The 19,954-nt window shown below is 41.4% G+C and overlaps 1 protein-coding gene and 1 long non-coding RNA gene across 3 annotated transcripts in view; one reads left to right on the top strand and one right to left on the bottom strand.

Annotated features, from left to right (window-relative positions):
- Positions 1-19,954, bottom strand: part of PACRG (parkin coregulated) — a 223,206-nt gene that overhangs the window by 11,022 nt on the left and 192,230 nt on the right. The window lies entirely within an intron of this gene.
- The window catches only part of LOC310759089, a 37,492-nt gene continuing 25,451 nt past the window's right edge, over positions 7,914-19,954 (top strand). Inside the window, exons 1-2 of the long non-coding RNA XR_014546206.1 lie at positions 7,914-8,010; positions 8,746-10,306. This is a non-coding gene — a long non-coding RNA (uncharacterized lncRNA). The remainder of the gene's footprint in view (positions 8,011-8,745; positions 10,307-19,954) is intronic.

The following is a 19,954-nucleotide window of genomic DNA, read 5'->3' as shown; positions in this document are numbered from 1 at the left end:
TTATCATAGCTTTTCATTTCCAGGAAACATTAGCAACATCACATGCAATCCATTCTAAGCCCAGAAGTCCACCCCCCTTTTTTTCTTAATTGAGATACTAAAATGAAAACAAAGCCACATATTTTTGTTAATGACACATGACATATGCAAACACGTCTGTCCCAAGAAGAGACCAGTTGGGAGGGACAAGGTCTTCCTAAAATGATTGTCATTTAGAGTATTTGCCCTTCTCCAGCAATCTCAGCCAAACAACATGCTCAGCAGGAGACAGAATCATGAAGCAAAAATCTCAGTGGCCTTGGTGCAGCCTTTGTACTGTTGCAAAACAGTGAAGTAAGGCACAAATCCCACTTAAAGGACCAAAGGGATCACGTTTTGTCCCTGTATGTTATCTGTTGGAATTCATACAAAAGAAGAAAAACCTCATATACAGAAGCTACACAATTTATTTATATGGACAAAGACTGAATGGATTTAATTGCCCATGGTTTGAAATGCCTTTGTTGCATATTATGTCTGATACTATGTTCACTTGTAAATGGAGCTGAATTAATTTGTAATTAAAAGCACACAGTACAAAAACAACACAAAACAAGCATTATTCATTTGATAATGTAATGTAAAGCAACAAAGCATAAGGTCCATCTAGGGCAATTGGTTTCAAAGGAAACCAGAATTGTGCAGAAACATTATAATCATTTTTTAAAAATGCAAGTGCTCTCCCTTGGGATTCCATAAACTGGATCTTATAAATTGGTTAACCCAATGACAGGTGAAATGCTGTGGTGCTGTTCCCTCTCACAGAGCATCAGAAGATGCCTCAGGCCACATGCCAGGAGACTATAGTGCGGTACCTCCTCATATCAAAGTTACCCAAGATTCCAGAGGGTTGACATGGGTGGAGAAAAGCCATGCGGTGTGGGACCTTCTTACGGTATTCAAGTGACTCAGGAAAGAGTGACATCGACACTCAAGTAACATAAGAACCTGCTTTAAGATGAATAGTGCCTCTTCTCTGTAGACTTTATTGTTCCTGTACTACATGGAATGCTGATGGAAAGAGTTCTTCAGTTTGGGCTCTGTTGTAGGATGCTGGCAGCTGATCAAGTGAGGAGAAGAAGGTGCAAACACTTAAAGTTATGGGAGCAGGTGATCTGGAAGCATTGATAGCTAAGTCATGCTAGGTGAGTCCAGAAGAAACTAGATGGGTGTTTCAGGAGCTATGTTAGAGCCAGGGAAGTCAGTAATGTCCCTTATGCATTTGTTTAGCAGCCTCTGAGTGGCTCACTACAAGGAACGGCTCTGCATAGATAGAAGTCATCTAGTTAAGAGTCCTAGCTAAACTTAAGATGATTTAGCAAGCACGAGTGTGCAACCTCCATGCCCTCACCCACAATGGAAACATACATACACTACTAAAGCAATTGGACTAGCAGATGGGTGCCTTGTAAAATTGAAGGCATCTTCAGAAAACAGGCAAGATCAGTAATTTGTTTGTTTAAAAAGGGAATGAAGGTCCCATTAGCAGGGCTTCTCTGATTCCAGCCTATACACATAATTTTGATCTACTTCTCTCTCTCTCTCTCTCTCTCTCTCTCTCTCTCTCTCTCTCTCTGTGTGTGTGTGTGTGTGTGTGTATTACACACAGTTATTAAGAATTGCTACTATTTCCAATTTATCATTATTTTCAGATCACTCAGGGAGGGTAGGAGAGACATGAACCTAAAAAGCTTCCTTGGGAGCTTAAGGGCATCAACTTTCTGAAAGATATGGCTGCACAGAATTTGAGCCTTTTTTTTTTTTTTTGCCAAAGCACAGGACCAGAATTGAACACTTGTACTTAAGAAGGTTAAAGAACTGGCAGCAGTAGAAATTTACCCCGCTGATTTATCTTCAAAGCAGGTATAGTCCAGACAGCTGCAATATGAGTTTCCTTATAAATCCACGGCATAACCTTAATTCTGACCTCTGTGGGTGGGCAAAAGGGATTGGCATTTAATTCCTTACACCGTTTTCCCTTTATATTTTGTTATGGGCTTCTGCTTTTGCTTTTCAACAAAACCAGCGCATGTAATATGTCAGAAGTAGGCAGCCTTCACTAGTCTGGTTTATTTTGGGAGCAAAGCGAGAGTCATGATAAAGGGATGATGACTCAAATTTGCTGCTTTTCTTTTCTTTTCTTTTTTGGGAAGACATTGATTTTCCTTCTAAAAAGCTCCCATTCCAAGTTGCCTTTCTTTTTCAAATATAAACTCTGTGTATGCACACTTTACCTCCGAGTATATGACAACACAGTGCTTGTTTACAATGGTGGGTGTCAATTAGCAGGCTGCTCATAAATTACTGAGGAAACACTTGTCTGTTGTCTATGCCAGTCCGCAACCCCTGAACCTTTGAAGCACTATGAGTGGAAGGGATGCAACACAAGTTCAAGCCCTTGTACTTCTCTATCCTGCATATCCCAGAGCAAGCTCCAGGCAAATCCTGTCCAATTAAGCTTAGTGGGATTTATATCCATGTAAGGGTGAGCTATGCTTTAGCTGTAATTTCTGGATATTAATATCCAAATATATATGGGGGTGGGATTGCATTTTCTACATTTCCCCACAACATTAAATTAATGTTTAAATATATGCTTAGACCAGGGATGGGGTAACCTGCAGTCTTCAAGATGTTGTTGAGCTCCCATCATCCCTCTGTCTTGGCCATGCTGGCTGCAGCTAGTGGGAGTTGCAATCTAACAACCTCTGGAGGGTCACAGTTTTCTGCACTCCTGCTTTAAACAATGCCTCCTTAATTACTGATTAATAGTACCTTAAAAAATAAAGGTAAAGGACCCCTGACAGTTAAGTCCAGTCGCAAACGACTCTGGGGTTGCGGTGCTCATCTCGCTTTACTGGCCGAGGGAGCCGACGTTTGTCTGCAGACAGTTTTTCCGGGTCATGTGGCCAGCATGACTAAGCCGCTTCTGGCAAAACCAGAGCAGCTTATGGAAATGACGTTTACCTTCCCGCCGGAGTAGTACCTATTTATCTACTTGCACTTTGATGTGCTTTCAAACTGCTAGGTGGGCAGGAGCTGGGACTGAACAAACCGCTGACCTTCTGATCAGCAAGCCCAAGGCTCAGTGGTTTACACCACAGCACCACCTGCGTCCCTAATAGTACCTTATTCCAGGTTAATAGATTAAGAATTCCATTTATTATTTTATCGTTGAATTTATAAATGTGGACAGAAGTTGCACACTTTATACTTTAGGCTATGTGATCATGATCAGTTTGGGCTAATCATTACCATCACATATCTATGTTAGCCAATAACATCGATAAAATAATGGCTGGGACAGAGGCACTGGTGCAAAATGCTAAAATAGACACTACTGCCCAATTCAGTTTCACTAAAATATATATTGCAGAGTTAAAATAAGGCTAAAACATGTTGAGGAAATGACAGAGGATATTCGTCTTCTCTTGGAGGGAGCTGGCTGGGATCCCCCCCCACAATGACCCTCTGGGTATCATCCAAAACTGGCCTAGTAGCCTAGAGGACAAATTTTGCCGCAGCTCTTCATCCTAATGAGAAACCCCATCAAAAACTGCTTGGAAAACTGAGGTCAAGCCTCTGACCTGAACAATAAATAGCTGATTCCTCCCTGCACCCCAATATCTAGGATCTCATCATCACACTCATCGTGATAGAAGGTACAGAAGAGGGTGAAGTGTCCAGGAGAGGTCATTGTGGACTAGAAAGATTGGAGGTTGACTGTGCCATCCAAGTCCCCAACTATTCTTGGAAAGAAGGGAGGGTCTTCCCTCCCCCACTTCAGTGCGCACAGAGTGGATAAGCACACGGAAGCATTGGGGAAGCTGCAATTCCTTCTGGCAACCCCGTACAGCAGAACTTTCCCAACTTTTCACGTTGGTGACACACTTTTTTAAGACATGCATCCTTTTGCAACACAGTAATTTAGTTTTACTAGCCAATCAGAGGTTAGAATAATCCCTTTCTAGCCCCGGGAGGAGTGCAGGAAGTGTTTCCATGGTACACCTACACACTGCAGCCGACACACTAACATGTCACGACATACAGTTTGAAAAGCTCTGCCACAGCAAGAACCTGTGACCCCCTTGCTGTTGTCAGACTATAACTCCCAATATCCCTGACCACTGGCCAGGCTGCCGGGGACTGATGGGAATTGGAGCCCAACATCCCCTGAAGAGTCATAGGTTTCCACAAATTTTGAAAGATATATTTGCACAACTAGTGCCAGGCCTGGGATCCTATTCAAATGTCAGTCGTTAATAGATCTCAGAAAGAAATGGTAGCCATGAACCCATGAGAACTGCTGAAACTCATCACACTAATGTGACCAGAATCAACACCTTCCTTCTTTGTTAAGTTTCGGGAACCTTTTCCTGTCACAAGACATCATGTCATTTCCTCCCAGACACTGGCACTTGTACAGAACAACATACCACTCTAGAAATATTTCTGATACCAGAAGAACATATGCTTTGGCGTATAAGCCAACACACTGTGCCTATTGCTTTCTTTCATTTCATGTTTATGGAAGGGCCTGCAATTTACAAACTGGATCTGGTATTCAGAGACTTCGGTTCTGCCACCCATGATAGAGTGAAGATAAAATTTGTACACCCCCCTCCACACCCCATGCATTGGTGAGAAGCACAGAGTGATGTGGATGACTGCTTTAGGTCAATACTGCCTAGTTTCTAGCAGTCAGGAAAACCACTAAATAATACCACGGAGTGCAATCTGTTTGAATATTTGTCAGCTTAAGTTTTCCCATCGTATAACACACAAAAAGTATGAGCTGTCAAGGAAATCTACTGACTGGAAATATGCTTCATTACACTTGGAAGATCATCCTTGGGCATGCATAAGCCTGCATTAGAAGCAAAAGAACAGCTATTCGTGTAGACATTTAAGTTTTAATAATATATGCTAGTAAAGCAAGGCTAGTTCAAATGGTTTTTAGAAAGCTAATTCTTCTGATCTCTTCATGAGAATATTTAAAAGTCATAATATTGTATTATACTTCCCCTGCCTTCTTTGGGTAAAATCTGCAAAATACTTATAATGCCCAAGAAAGACACTCATATTGGATGCAACTTACTAACAATGCTGGAATTGCAGTTCCAAGTCATTCAGAGGGAAGCTTTGTATCGGAAAATATTAATAAAGATGAGTGAAGAGTGAATACAGCAGCTGATGCAGAATGGTGGCCTTTGGAGGCAAAAAGTCAATGAACGTTATACTAAAGAGGAACGAACGAACTATGCAAGTCTCTATGGATTCATGTTACTAAAGCCAAACAAAGAGTCATAATTTCCTGACCACTCAAGACCAAGATATTTCAAGACCGTTCATCAAGATTGTTCATGTTACTAAAAGCAGAAACTAGGATTGCCATTTTCTCCCTTTGAATTTGTGTGTCTTTAAAAGGTTGTGTGACAGACAGAAATTCAACTGGATCTTTCTCCACCATTTTATCTTTATAGCTGGGGGGGGGGGAATGAAATCTGTTGCAGAAAGTGGGTGAAGCATTGCTCTTGGGGTTTATTTATTTTATTAACTGCATTTATCTACCACTTTTTTGGCCAAAACACCCAGAACAATTTACAATTAAAAATATAAGAATAAATAAAAAGCTACAAAAATATTGTCAGGGCAATTTCAAGAGTTGATTGCACAGGCTCCCTGGGCACGGCCTCTTCGGCTTTGTGGCAAAGTAATAAGATGACATGGACCAGAATGCTGCTGCCCCTCTCTACCACAGGAGGAGGTCCAACAGACGGCATCTTGCCATGCCCGCCCCCTCAAACCTGGAGATGACCCTGAGCCTCCTATTGCTCATTTCTGTAAATCAAAATGTTTCTTTCAAGAGACAGATTTAAAATGTACTGACAGAAGAGCAGAATCTATGTGAAGACACATGCATAAAAGAGAAAGGACTTAAATCCTTTTAAGGGCATTTAAAAAATAAAATTAAAGTGGTAATATATGGAGACCAAGGTCACGGCTCCCAGAGTAATAATTTTGTGGGACAGAAAACACAGCATCAGAATCCCATGATCACACAGTTTTCCTGTACAGTTTAATTGCTTTTCAATGTAAATGAGCCGGGGGGGGGGGGAGATAATGATTACACATCCATAAAAAGAAACAGCTACGCTTCCATGAAGTTCTGCTATCTTTGTACCGAGAACGACAATTTTAAATTTCAAAGAACCTATCATATAAACTGCAAGCCACTTAATGGTTAGTCTAAAAGAATTTTGAGAAAACTACATAAAAGTCAAGGGAAATGAAGAAAGAGCTGGGGGAAATAGACTAATACGGTTTCATAGTCGCCAACCAGAAGCCTATCAGAAGCCCATAAAGGTAACTTCAGTGATCCCGATTCCCATTTCAGAGGCAGAGCTCAGTTCAGATGCTTGTACAGTATCTGCATACTATGAAATCAACAGATTAATTTTCAGGAGAAGCTGGATCAAGCCCAATGATGGTGCCTAGTGTTTCATTTTAGTATGCATGGGTGAACATTATCCTTGAAGCTTGAGGTTCTAAAGGAGAATACCATTTGAGAGCATTTGAGTAAAAATAAAAGGAGAGGTAACTAATAGCCATATCCTTACAGGAGTCTGCTACAACTGGCAAACCAGGCAACCAAGACTTAGATGATGCCATCCATGATTAGATTACCAAATTTTCAAAGAGAGGCACAGTGGTAATGAGATGCTTCAGTTCAACTTGCTCAGGCTTGCAAGAGATGTTTACAAAAATAACAAAAAAAAAAAGTTTATTTGGCTATGTCTGGAACAAGAGGAAGAAATGAACAGGTAGTTTTGCTGAAAAGAGAACATGGATAAATGTTAGAGGGTGATGTACAGAATCCTGCTTAACACCTCTGCTTTCTCCCACAAGGAAAACTGTGCTGAGCCTGGCAAAAAGAGACTGAACACCAAAAGGAAGCAGCCAAAATTAGGTAAAGAGGGGTCATAGGAGTATTTAGCCACTCTAACTTAATTCAAGCTTCATGATCTGGTGAATCAAAGAATCATAAAATTGTAGCGTTGGAATGGATCTCAAAGCTCATCCAGTTTAACATCCTGCAATGCCGGAATCTCAACCAAAGTATCCATAACAGCTATTTTACTTTTCAGAAACTCCCATTCATCTAGGATTCCCTTCCTTTTGAGTATTTCTCACCATCCAGTGGTTCCTTAAGCTTTTTGAAATCAGCTTTCTTAAAATCTGGAGTGCACTCAACTTTCCCTTGGAACTCAAAATGACATCACTTCCTCCCAAGGTTGTCAGTATTTCCACTTTGTCAATCAGTTCTTCCCTGTTGGTGAGGACCAAGTCCAAGATAGATGATCACCTTGTTGCTTCTTCCAACTTTTGGGAAATGAAACTGTCAGTAAGACAAGTGAGGAATTTTACTGGAACTTACATTCTTGGCAGAGTTTGAGTTCCAACAGATAGCAAGGTAGTTGAAGTCTTTCATGACTGCTACTGCTCTCCTTTTTGAATGTTTGGTAATTGCATCCTAGGGTACGAAAGCAACTTGCAGGTGTGATTTCAGGGTCTCTTCTATAAATTTTGAAGAATAGGTGAACTGCCACAATATGAAGTGCCATATAGATTGGCAAATGCCATCCCCATCTTCAAAATGGGGGAAGGAGAAGATCCAGGAAAGTACAGACTGGTTAACTTGACAATTATAATTGGAAAGGTTCTAGGGTAGATTCTTCAGCAGTCAGCCTGGGAGCCTTTAGAAGAACCCCCACTGTGCAGTTATGAAACCAGCATAGGTTTCATAAGAAAATGTCATGACAGACTAAAATTTTCTCCCTTTTTAGAGTGACTAGTCTGGCAGATCAGTGGCAGATTCTTGATGATCTGGGGTCATATGAGACCCCACTTTCAACACTATTTGTGCCTATCTCAGGAGAACCTGGCTATCTGTTAGCATCTTTCCAAATGGTAAGGAAGGCTTTTACCACAAGTCAGTTGCATTTGTGTGGCAAAATGTATTCACCTGATCCCTCTGAGCAAGCTGTGCTCCAAGCTCAACTGAGTCAAGATGTAATACTGAATTTAAAGAAGTCCAATGTTGTTTGAGAGCACCAATGCAGGGAGCAGAGAAAAGGCAAGAAAGTGAAAAGCGTGTTCATCAACGGGGAAAAAATGTTGTTTTACCACACAGATAATAGTTCCCAGAACTTATTTTATTTGGAAATTACTATATCCAATTTTTACCTAACAAAAAATTGATGCCTAACTGGTATATTAAATATTTTTTATGCCACAGAAGGAGTAATTAATTTTTTCTTAAAATTACCATTGCAAATGAGCAAGAGCTGTATACGTTTGAAACTCATACTGTGAATTACGAATCAGGACTAGGCATCAATTATATTCTCCTTGATTCCTTCCAATCCTATTATCTAATCAGTGTAGCATCCACAGGACTTTATAATTGATCTTCTGGAAGAATAATATTTCTGTAATTGTATTACTATAGAGCACGATGTGATATTGTTGTATAGAGGTACTTTCTTATTAAAATCTAACACTAAAACAGGGCAAACCAAAACCAAAACCAAAACACCACCACCTTTGACAAGAAGTATTCATTTCCTCATCTAATTAACTGTTTAGGTAGGGGTACTAAGTCCAGAGAAATTCTAAGATGTTGTTTGTATCCATCTGTCTCAGGACACAGTGGAGGAGTGTGCCTTTGCAGGTGAAGTCAAACTGTTGGAAGGTTGCAGTGCCTGCTGTGGCTGTAGAGAATGATACAAGACAGACATGGGGCAGAAATCTGGCATCCAATTGTACTGCTGCAGATGCACCACAACGTTTCTGTTGGACATTGCAGAGTATACGCAGACTTTCTGGAAGTATCTGGTTGCAAGCTGACAGGATGACCAGGAACAAAATGCTGCTCACTAGTAACTTGGTTACTTAGAGGTTTATTATTTACAGCAGACTCACAAGTTGCTATATACAAGATACAGACACGGATATTAACTCTCTCTCTGAACTCAAACTTCAGCTAACTCCAACAGACCAACCAACCACACAGAAGCCATGAGTCATCCTGCCTATATGGGTGACCACGACCAATAGCAGAGTCATTTCCAAGGTTCAAATATCATCTGGCAGAAAACTCCTCTGCTCAGACTTTCTGGCCTTTGGCCAACTCACTAATTGTTTCTGTGAGAAAGCTGGATCAAAGCACGTAGCAAAATCCCAACAGTTTCTTTTCTCTGTGCTCCTCCCAGCAGCCATTCCTCCTCTGGTCACTGCAGTGGATACATGATCTGACTGTCTGTCTCCAGGCACTGTGGTCATCTGCAAGGGATTCCCACACTGTGGAGTTGATGTCAATCTTTGTAACAAAAAGTGGGTCTGCCAATGGACCTGGTGCCTGAAGCCAGCTCCCTGTAAAGCATGTCCTTTGGGGATCCTGCCATCTTCCATTCTGTGGACATGACGAAGCCAGCATAGAGACTAAGACAGGCGTGTGCTGGGAATATGAGCGTGGGAGAGCACATATTTGTTTGAAACTCTGTCCTGCAATGTGATACCCAAAATCTTCCTGAAACAGCACATGTAGAAGGCATTGAGGCATCATTCTTGACAGTTGTAAGTTGCTCACGACTCACTTCCATAAAGCAGCATGTGCAACATGGTAGACCTTCACCTTGGTATTGGTTGTTAGCATCCTATTCTCCCATACCTCTTTGGAGAGGTGACCCATAGCTGTAGCTGACTTGCCAATACACTTATCCAGCTCAGCCGTGATGGAGAGGCTACTGGTTATAGTAGAACTCACAGAGACAAAATTGTCTACCACCTCAAGCTTGTGGTCACCAATGATGGCATTGAGCAATGGTGACATCCTGACCCAGGTCGTTGGTCTTTGTCAGGCTGATAGTAAGGCCAAACTTCCTGAAGGCTTGGGCAAAATGGTTGGTGAGTCTCTGTAAAGCTTCCTCAGAGTGTGCTGTCAAGGCTGCATCATCTGAAAGCAACGTTTCTCAGATAAGAACCCGGTACACTTTTGTCTTGGTGTGGAGACCAAGGTTAAACCAGGTTGAACAGATCGCAGTCACTCCTTGAATGAACGTACACAGCATCTTCAATCAAACTGAAGGCATAGGAGAGCAACCAGGAGAAGAATACGCCAAAGAGATTTGGGGCGAGAACACAGTCTGCTTCACACGACTCTTTATAGGGAAGGCATCGGAAGATGAGCTTTCATATTCAACAGGTAATGTTGATGGGTAGATTTAAGTGCTCTTAGTATGATTGAGCAATAGCTCTGTGTAGGAACAGGTCTTTAATTAGTTGCCAGTGTAGTATAGTGTAGTGGTTAAAGCATGTCAAATTAGGACCTGGGAGGCGAGGGTTCAAATCCTCACTCAGCTATGAAGCTCACTTTGTACAAAGGTGATTATGACAGCAGCCTAAAATTAAGGCCCATGTTGATTTTTCCAAAAGGGGCCCCTTCCCCTGTTGAGGAATAATGGTAATTAACAAGAGTTTAACTTTCTTTCCTTATCTGTATTTTATGGCCCTGTAAATCTGCAGAGCGCAGGGGAAAGAGACAGCCAGATGTGAACCTCTTTTCCAAGAGACTCATATTTTTGTCATCAACACAGCATAATCCCTACATTTAATTAACTCCTTCATTCTCTTCTGATAAACTATGAATTTTTATTAGATAATAATCTCCTGTACTTTATGAAAGTCACACACCTATTAGCATTATCCCCTCTTGTCTTTGTTCTGTTTTGATACTTTTAAAAGTATGTGTGTTAGCAAGCAAGTGTCTTGTTTTGCCATCATCCTCAGAATATTTCTTGGACTACCTTTACAAGATAAAGATCAAAGAATGATATGCTGAGCAAAGTATATTCAGTTCCTTTGTTTTCAACACATTAAAGTTTGATGTGGTATTTATTCTATATCTACAATGAGAAATTAACATCTCAACATATTTATTTACAACTGGCACTGAAGTTATTTCGTTATAAAAGGGACTTTATTAATTTGGTTAGGAAGGGTAATGGGCATTTTATGGGTCTAAACCCAATGCTGTCCATTACCCCATAACATCTTGGGATTCCTTAGACTCCTGTGCTTACAACTGGAGACATTCAACAATGTCTGTTACTACCAGAGACTACCTACATTATGAATTTCAGACATCCTCCCAAGCTGGGTTATTGATCTTATTCATGTTTACTCAAAAGTAAGCTTCAGTGACTTCAATGAGACTTACTTATGGGTAAGTGGGTACAGAACTCCACCCTGTAACTTTATTTCCCTGGAAATAATCACAAGCAATTTGAAGCCACTTTCTGATTGCTAAGTAGCCAGAAGCTGTCAGCTCCCCAGTTAACTTAAATTCTATAATCTTATTACTCTTTAAGTTTCTAAGCTCTCCATGGAGCTAGTCTTAACCCTAGAAAACATTTCATTTTTAATAGTGAAAACCCCTACGGAAGCTCTGTGCTTCGATAACAACTGAAGCCGTTCCATGTGCTAATTCTTTTTGAGGGAAGCTTATAAATACCATAGAAGAAACCACCGCATAAAACTATCCTGATCTTAAATAAGATGGTATAGGAAGAAAACCACATTAAGTCCCAAAAGGTTTGTGAAATTTTGGGACATAGACTAATGTCCCAAAACAGAAACTATCATTTTATTAATAGCTGTAACATGCAATCTCTCTCTCTCGCTCCCTCTCTCCCTCTGTATTTTAGAGATCTGCATCATATACCGTATTTTTCGCTCTATAACACGCACCCGACCATAACACGCACGTAGTTTTTAGAGGAGGAAAATCCGTAGGCATGCCACCTGTAGGCATTCCCTCCATAACACGCACAGACATTTCCCCTTACTTTCTAGGAGGAAAAAAGTGAGTGTTATGGTGCAAAAAATACGGTACTGGTACATGACAATTGCTAGGGTATGTTGTATATGTTTGAGAAAACCATTACAACACTTTGAAGCTACTTCTGTTAATGGAAAACCTATTAGTGCTGGTGTTCTTCCATTAACAGGGTAAAGCCCAGTTCAGACATAAGAAGATACGATGGCATCCCACTTTATGAACAAGAAATGGGAAGCCTCAGGTTTGCCCTTCCCCATTGACTTCTTGTAACCACAAAGAGGAAGTCAGAAACGTTTGCTTCCAATTTTGCACAACTATAGTTCTCTGCAATACCCAAACTTGGAAACCTATGCAGTGGCGTAGCGTGGGTTGTCAGCACCCGGGGCAAGGCAAGTAATTTGCGCCCCCTAACCCGTGGATTTTAGAGAGCTGCGAGTGCCCCCCCCCCGATGTTGCACCCGGTGCGGCCGGCCCCCCACGCTATGCCACTGAACCTATGGTTTGTTTGGTTAGCGAGAATAGGTCAGGATCAAACAGTGGTTTTTTATAGTGGCTTTTTCTGGAATTTTGTTTAAATAACAGGTTTATCAAAAATAACTTCAGAGAAAACAAGAAAAAATGAAACTGGTGACCCTTTGAAAACAAAGGTACAAATGTTTTTGTATGGTTCATTTAACTAGAAAATAATCCATGTAACAGAAAATGAAGTACTTTATCAGATTTGCATTTAAATAATAGGCATTAAGCAATTAATATACTGGTGAGTGGTTTTTTTAAAAAAAACACTATAATCACAACTGAGCACTTGACTGCAAACCACAATAACATCTTTTTTAAAAGAGTGCTGTGAGGTACGTAAATGTGCTGTTTAAAATGCACGTATATATTATTTGGCGTTTGTAATAAGATATGGATTGCAACTGTATAATTGACTGACATTCAATTAGAATGCTTAAAATTAAGTGAAGCTGGTTGTTTACTGAACTGTTTCATTTCAGTGAGTTTTTCTTGGCAAATCATCAGTTTGTTGCAACGCTACACTATGGGACCGTAGAGTCATAAGCAGAGAAGGACAGCCAAGGGACTATCTATTCCTTGGTTCTGCTCTCTTGGATGATGCATAGTCATGTGGTGTGACTGGACTTAGCAAAACAAAATAAAAGATATTGAACGAGAGGTTAGATGGAATTTGTATAAAGATCTCCACATAATAAAAGGTTAGGTCAGCTGCTAATGTAAGTGCTCCTAGGTTTCCATTAGTCATACTTATTTAGGCCCTGCTGCACCTCTGGTCTCTTCTCATGGATGTCCTCTTTGGGCTCCAGGGAGGCAGTGGCGGAGCTTCATGCTCCGGCACCGGGGGGCGGAGAGCAGGCGGGGACAGGGCATGGCGCGTGGGCATGGCGCGCCGCCCATAGGGGCGGGGCGCTTGTCCTGGGGACGTGGCGCCCAGCACAGACGGGGGGGCAGCCGCAATGGCACCCTGCCGGGATCGCGCTGCTGGGGGCGGTGCGCTCCCCCCGCACGCCTTTTCCTCTGCCAGTGCAGGGAGGGTCTCCTCATAAGCCACAAGGACACTCCAGCTCTCCCTCACCATTTCCGGGTTTGAATTGATTGATTTAATTATTTCCTGGTGCTGCACATATACATGGTCGTGCACAAGTCAATCATGCATAAGTACTTTAGATCTAGGTATCTTAACTTAAGTGTTTATTAAAACTAGAGCTGCAGTCATAGAAACGATTATTTAGTAAATATTATACTCATTATTGCCTCTAAATTTGCTCCTCTGCCTCTCCAGTGTCTCTGGCTTATCAGGTGCTAGTTGATTCTTGTGTTAGTTTGGAAAAGTGAATTAATGGAGGAAATTGTGCTGCTGGTTTTTCTCCTTCTCATCTACTGACTTCAGAACTAGTGCAATCCAAATCTATAGTTAAGCAGCGAATAAAATACTTAGATGTGCATGAGTCACACAGGCTAGTGGGCCACACACTCCACTGCCATTGAGAGCAACTTAGTTTGCTTCCAATAACTGTACGCCATACTTACATTTTCTATTTCACTGGCCCATTTTAACTTCTGACCTTCAAAGATTTTAGACTGCAGATTTGCTAAAATTCCCTTCAAAGGCAGATGTAGTCAATGTCAGGCTGCCGCCAGCGACGCCCAGCCATTGCCCAAGAATAAACCAAGACAAGACAATGTTTCTTACTGTCTGCTATTTATTCAGTATTTACACAGAGAGGCTATAGAACCCAGCCTCTTGGATAATGGTGTTGTCCCGAGTGAATCTCCACCGCCTGTCTCTCCCACTTCCTCATTCGTCAATTTCATTGTCTCTCCTATTGTCTCCTGTCTTTGAGCTCTTTGCTCTCCTACATTTAAGGCTCACCAGGCTCTGGCAGGGTGTGTGTGTCTGGAATTCTTTCTAAAGATACTGTGTCCATCAGCTGTAGCCCCTCTGGTGCTTCCTCCTCCTCCTCCTCCTCTTCTCTCATTATTTCCCAACTTTCCTCCTCATCTGCCTCTGAGCTGAGACCTCCCTCAAAAACCCATGTTGCAAATCTAAACTGTCTTCCTCTTCCTCCTCCCTGGAAGGGTCAAGCTGGGGAGGCGGTTTCCACAATTCCTCCTCTGCCCAGTCCCTGATAGTCAGGGCTTTAAAAAAACTACAACCCTGAAAAAGCCTTTCTGGGGCTCAATGTTGATTTGATAAGTATGAAACTGATAATGTTTTTTGCTAAGTAGTGGCCAATTTGACTGATGATGTTGCAGGAAAAATTTGATCCCTGTTAGCAGACATAAAAAGGAGCCAATAATTATATCATAAGATACATAGATGAAACTAGTGCCAGTTGCACAGATCCCCAGCCTATATAATATGTTGTCCAATCTGAATATTTTACACTTGCCTAGCTCAAAATTAGCTCATCTAATTTTATCAGTAAGTATTACATTTTCCACTGTACAGAATGATACAATGCACAGGTGGCATGCGTATCACCACGTCAACAGTTTTGATACCCCTATTTATTGTGCTTAACAGAGGGTTGAAAGAGGTTAGCAGATATTGCTTCTGGGGGCATGGGAAGCAATAGTCTATGGTAAGGCAGTAGGAATAATTTGAGTCGGAGTATAACACAGATATAAAAATGTCAAATTCTAAAGTAAACACAATTTATAGTCCAGATATAATATAGTCACTGGATTATATTGGAAAAATTACCAATGCATTCTCATTGTTATGAGAAAACAAAATGATAGGGGGAAATTGAACACACTGTAAGCAATAAGAACCTCTGGCAAGAAGACAAAGAAGTATGCCCTGACATGTAGGGATGGATGGACCTATTAAAGTCTGTCCCACTTCTGCATGGGGATGAGACCAAGTCCCTCTTGTACACTGGATAATACAGTCTGATGGCCGCAGCATTGCCTCTGTCTGGTAGCAGGGTGTTGTTGTTGCTGTTGTTTGTCTTTTCAAAAGGTCCAAACAAGTCACCCACAGCCTGGAGCTCCTAGCATATGGGGCTGTTTGTTGCCACAAGCAGTTTGAGCTGCCCCCCTGAGAACTATGGGAATTATGTTACATCCCGTTCAGTGATAATTGTCGGGTGGTGGAATGGCTGTCCTCAGATTTTACATGGGATCTGTGGGTGAGCCAGAATCCTGACCTCTTTCTCATTCATAATGAGACTTTTGTTGAAATTTAACCAGTTCCCTTTACTAAGATCTCACCTACATCATTCTGAAAGCAGAACCACCTGTGTTATGGACAGCACTTTTTATCAATACTTTCAGGATATCCCAGGCAACTCCATTTATTAACTCTAGAACTAATTTCATTATGTGAGGTTAAAAGCGGTGGGGGTGGGGAGTCTGTTTAAAAATTGATGCAAATATTAGTCAACTCTCAATTTCCTCAATGTAGTTACAGCTGACGCAGTGTCCTAGTCAATTATGAATACCAAAGATCTGCTGCTGCTTTTCAATGCAAGATCAAGTCAGAGATGTTTGCATGGTTTCATATCCCAATTTGATGCAGCATAAACATCATCTTGGGAAAATAACAGAAGTTTAATCGTTCAACCTCGCTAATAGCCCTTGAAATGTATTGGGATCTGGAAAACTCAGAAAGTGTGTGAATAACTTTTAGTTCTGATTCTATACTTACTGGGTGGGAAGTTTTTTTCAAATTTTATAATGAAGATCAAATGCTGCATTAGAAACCGTTATTGATGTGGTGTTTTTTTTAGTGCTTCCCATATAGCTGCTAGCTTCATGCTGCTCTTGAAGTTAATGTTTCCTCGTTTTCATTACCTACATCCTTTTTCAGCTTATCTCTGAAATGTTGCCTTTTTAAAAAAATATGTAACAGTACATGCATCTGTCTTATCTTTGAAGCTGCATCTGCAGATCACAGCTAACAGAGCTGGGCATTGCTTCTGTAAGTCCTTACCCAAAGGCACTTCTTCATTCCCAATTACAGTGTGTGGGTTAAAAGCACATAGGACTTCAAGTGTTGCTTCTATGGACCTTTTGACACGCCACGAATAAGTCGCTGCATTATTTTGAGATGTTGCTGTGATTTCTTCCATAGGCCATGATAAGTACACCTCTCTAGTAGTGACATCTACATCACTTATGTATGTCAGAATCTGATCATTCTTCAGCATATTTGCAAAGCTTTTGATGTTCATTTCACCTAAATAACTAGTGCTTCACTCCTTCATATGTCTAGTCTTCTATTAGGCAGAATATGCCTTCATTTTCAACTACACCTGTTCCTATTGAGTTCCTATGTGCAAGGGGGAGAAATATTTGCTTCTTCAGAGTATTTACATGTGTTGGAGGCCCCTGTAGTTATATTTCATGTATTTGCGTGTCGAGGTCCCCAAGAAACCCACCCCCAAAGAAAAACACAATTGACACTTAATTTTTGTTTAAGGTTTTTGGCATAATTTTGGCCACAACTTTATTCTAATTACAGCAATGTGAGTGGTTGCTTAGGCATTGGTAGCACTAACTGACCCCGCACGGGGACAGCTCTGACATTCGCACCCCCCACGAAGTCAGCAAGGGTAAGTCACCTGGGGAGAGAGACGGGACTGGGAATCATGCCTCACCTCTCCCCAGAATGCTCCCAGGGGCTTGCGTGGCCCTAGCCCCTTGCCAGGGGGTTTCCGACAAAAGCATGGGGGAGCCCCTGGGTTCTTTTAACGGGAAACCCTTGAAGCAGCAGCAGCAGCATTTTGGAGGGGCAGGCACAGCCAAATCCATACCCCTCCACCAACCAATTCCAAGACCAATGCCTAACCGCCAAGCTTACAAGTTGTGACGATTTGCTACGCAGTAGGCAAAAAACCAAGTGGCACACACTAATCAGCCAAATGGACAAAATTCCTACCGGGCCCCTGCCCCAAAGCAGACGACCCCATGACAGGCATAGCAAGGTCAAGCAACAGCCTAAAATTAGGGAAGGGAGGGCGGGTGATCCGAAGTAAGCAGCGAAAAGAGGAAGTTTGTCGCTGCGAGCATTGTATTTAACAAATAGCGCTGTCAATCAACAAATGGCAACATCTAGATTTCCCCAGTAACAGCCCGCCCCTGCTTAAAGGATGGCCAAACCATTCGCCTAGCAACAGTGAGGTGTCTCATCAGCCCCGCCCACAACCTGTGCTCTCCATGAGGGAGAACACACTTTCTAATATAAGCCACCTTGGGAATCCTCGGGGGTTGAAAGGTGGGATAGAAATCAAATAAATGACTAGAACAAGTGCTTACAATGAAATAAGTTGAGTAGCAGATGTCCATGTCAGGTTGATTGATGGAAGTTCACAAACTGATTTTTGTAGCCATTTTGCTACAGTCTTTTGGAACAGACTGATGGTTCTGCAGTGATATTCCATTATCAATGGAACATTATCTTAGCATGGCGTTTTGGTCTGTTGAGGCCATAGCCAAATTTGGGTCCAAGATGAATCTTAAGTATCTGAGATTACCTCGGTGTGACCCTATGCTGAACCTCGTTCTTTTAAAATTCTGCACAGCTCAAAATAGTTGTGTTCTCTTAACATATTCAGGAATAAAAAATCCACAGTATCTGTTTCAGGGAAAGTTAAACACTGGTAGCCTGATCAAAATGTTTGTGCCTGCTATGCAAGAATATCCTGACAAGGGAATAGTATTTGCTTCTTTGTCTTGTGGGAAAACTAGAAACATGACATTTGCTCAGAAAGGCAGGAAGTACCATAATATGTTTCAGTGGACAAGACTTGTGTCTTTTATTCATTTCTGAAGTAAATGCACAACTCAAGATGTCCAGTGAAGGGAGGAAAGACACTCTTCTTTGTGTCCAACATGCATTTCAAAACAGTAATTTACCACCAAAAAGAACCCTTCTGGTCTAAAAGTATCCACCATATTCACACCCTCCTAGTCACACTCTCCTTTACAGATAAACATCAGCTCTACTCAGGCATTCAAAATATGTTTGTGTAGGAGAGAGAGGTTGGGAGGGACTGCATTAAATGAGTCTAGGGGTTCTTGTGGTGACTACACTCACCAGGGCTGGCCCAATAAATTTTCATACCTGAGGCAAACCATAAAATGGTGACCCTCGCCCCTACCAGAGAAGAAGGGGTGAGCAAAGATCTACATCAGGAACAAAGGTGGGAGGAGACCAGTAATGCTTCCTGTTTGTCAAGATACAGGCAGCATGGGGAGGCTGCTGAGAATTTCATTAATTTAAAACGAAATCTTCCAACTAAGTACTTTGTGGTCGTGTTGGACCATCTTTCCTCCTAAAAATGCCCACAAGAATGATGCAATGTCATTACTTCACACTGATCCCATGGGGTATTCTGTCCCAGGAATGTTTCAAGCTACAGAGGACAGTGAAACCTCTGTTGGAAGTGATGGAAAACATTTTTTTTAAGGAAGGAAAGAAGGAAAGAGGCTGACCCTCAACCACCTTGTCTTTAAATTTAAAACCACATCCTGAAAATTCTTAAAATTAGCCTGCCCTGAGAATTGGAAAGAGTATTGCTCCAGTGAAAGGGAGGGTATATTCAGCCCAGCTTTACTCCATGACCTCGGACTATAGATATCTGAACTAATACAAAATTCAAACTCTTTCAGCATCTCTTTCAGCATCAGCAACATTCAGCATGACTGAATTTGGCAGAAACCCACATTAAACTGGCTGCTCAATAGTTCTTATGGCATCAGTGCTTTGGCTGCAAGATTTGGCAGATCTGAATTATGAACTCTTAAAGCTCTGTTACTGTAGAGCCTCCTCCCAGTATATCAAGGCTCTGTTGATGCTGGCAAAATGACAAGCCAGCCTACAGAGAAATTTTGAGTGAGGAGACAATTGGAAAAGACTAGCATCCCATCTGATACTGCTGCATCCAAAAAAGGAGAATAACTGTAACAGGTTTCCTCTATTTCACAGACACTCTGGAGGTTAATGAAACACAAAAGCTGACTCAAGAAAAATATTACTTAACTAGCCTTGAATATTTCCCAACAATACAAGATTAAGTTCACCAAAGCTTATTCCCAAGGCCAAATCTCATTCACATAATGAAATCAGTGACCTGTACGAAAAGGTAAATCAATGCCTGGAGGAAGAATATGGCTCAGCATCGCTGTAGACTTCTGATAGAGTAACATTAATATGAAGCGGGAAGATATAAATCAGAGAAAACAACACAGGTGGCTTATCCAGTATATTGATGGACTGTTATTAGCCTTTCATGCTGCAAAATGGGAGAAGAAATTGTTCCTCCTCACCCTGGGACAGGTATGACCACTGTTAATACCAAACAGGAATTAATTTACATAGACACAAATATTAACACTATTCACAGTGGAGCACTGAAGCTGAGTTTTACCAAAACAAAAACAAAAACCAAGTCACACACAAAAAGGATTTGTAGCAACCAACAATATGGTATTTTATTTTATTTCACAGAATTTATATACCACTTAAGCATCCATGTCCATGTG

The sequence above is a fragment of the Podarcis filfolensis genome, assembly GCF_964270895.1.
Source record: "Podarcis filfolensis genome assembly, chromosome: 3".
In the NCBI taxonomy this organism is placed as follows: domain Eukaryota; kingdom Metazoa; phylum Chordata; class Lepidosauria; order Squamata; family Lacertidae; genus Podarcis; species Podarcis filfolensis.
The sequence above is the reverse complement of the archived record's forward strand: the minus strand, read 5'-3'. Positions and strand labels throughout refer to the sequence as shown.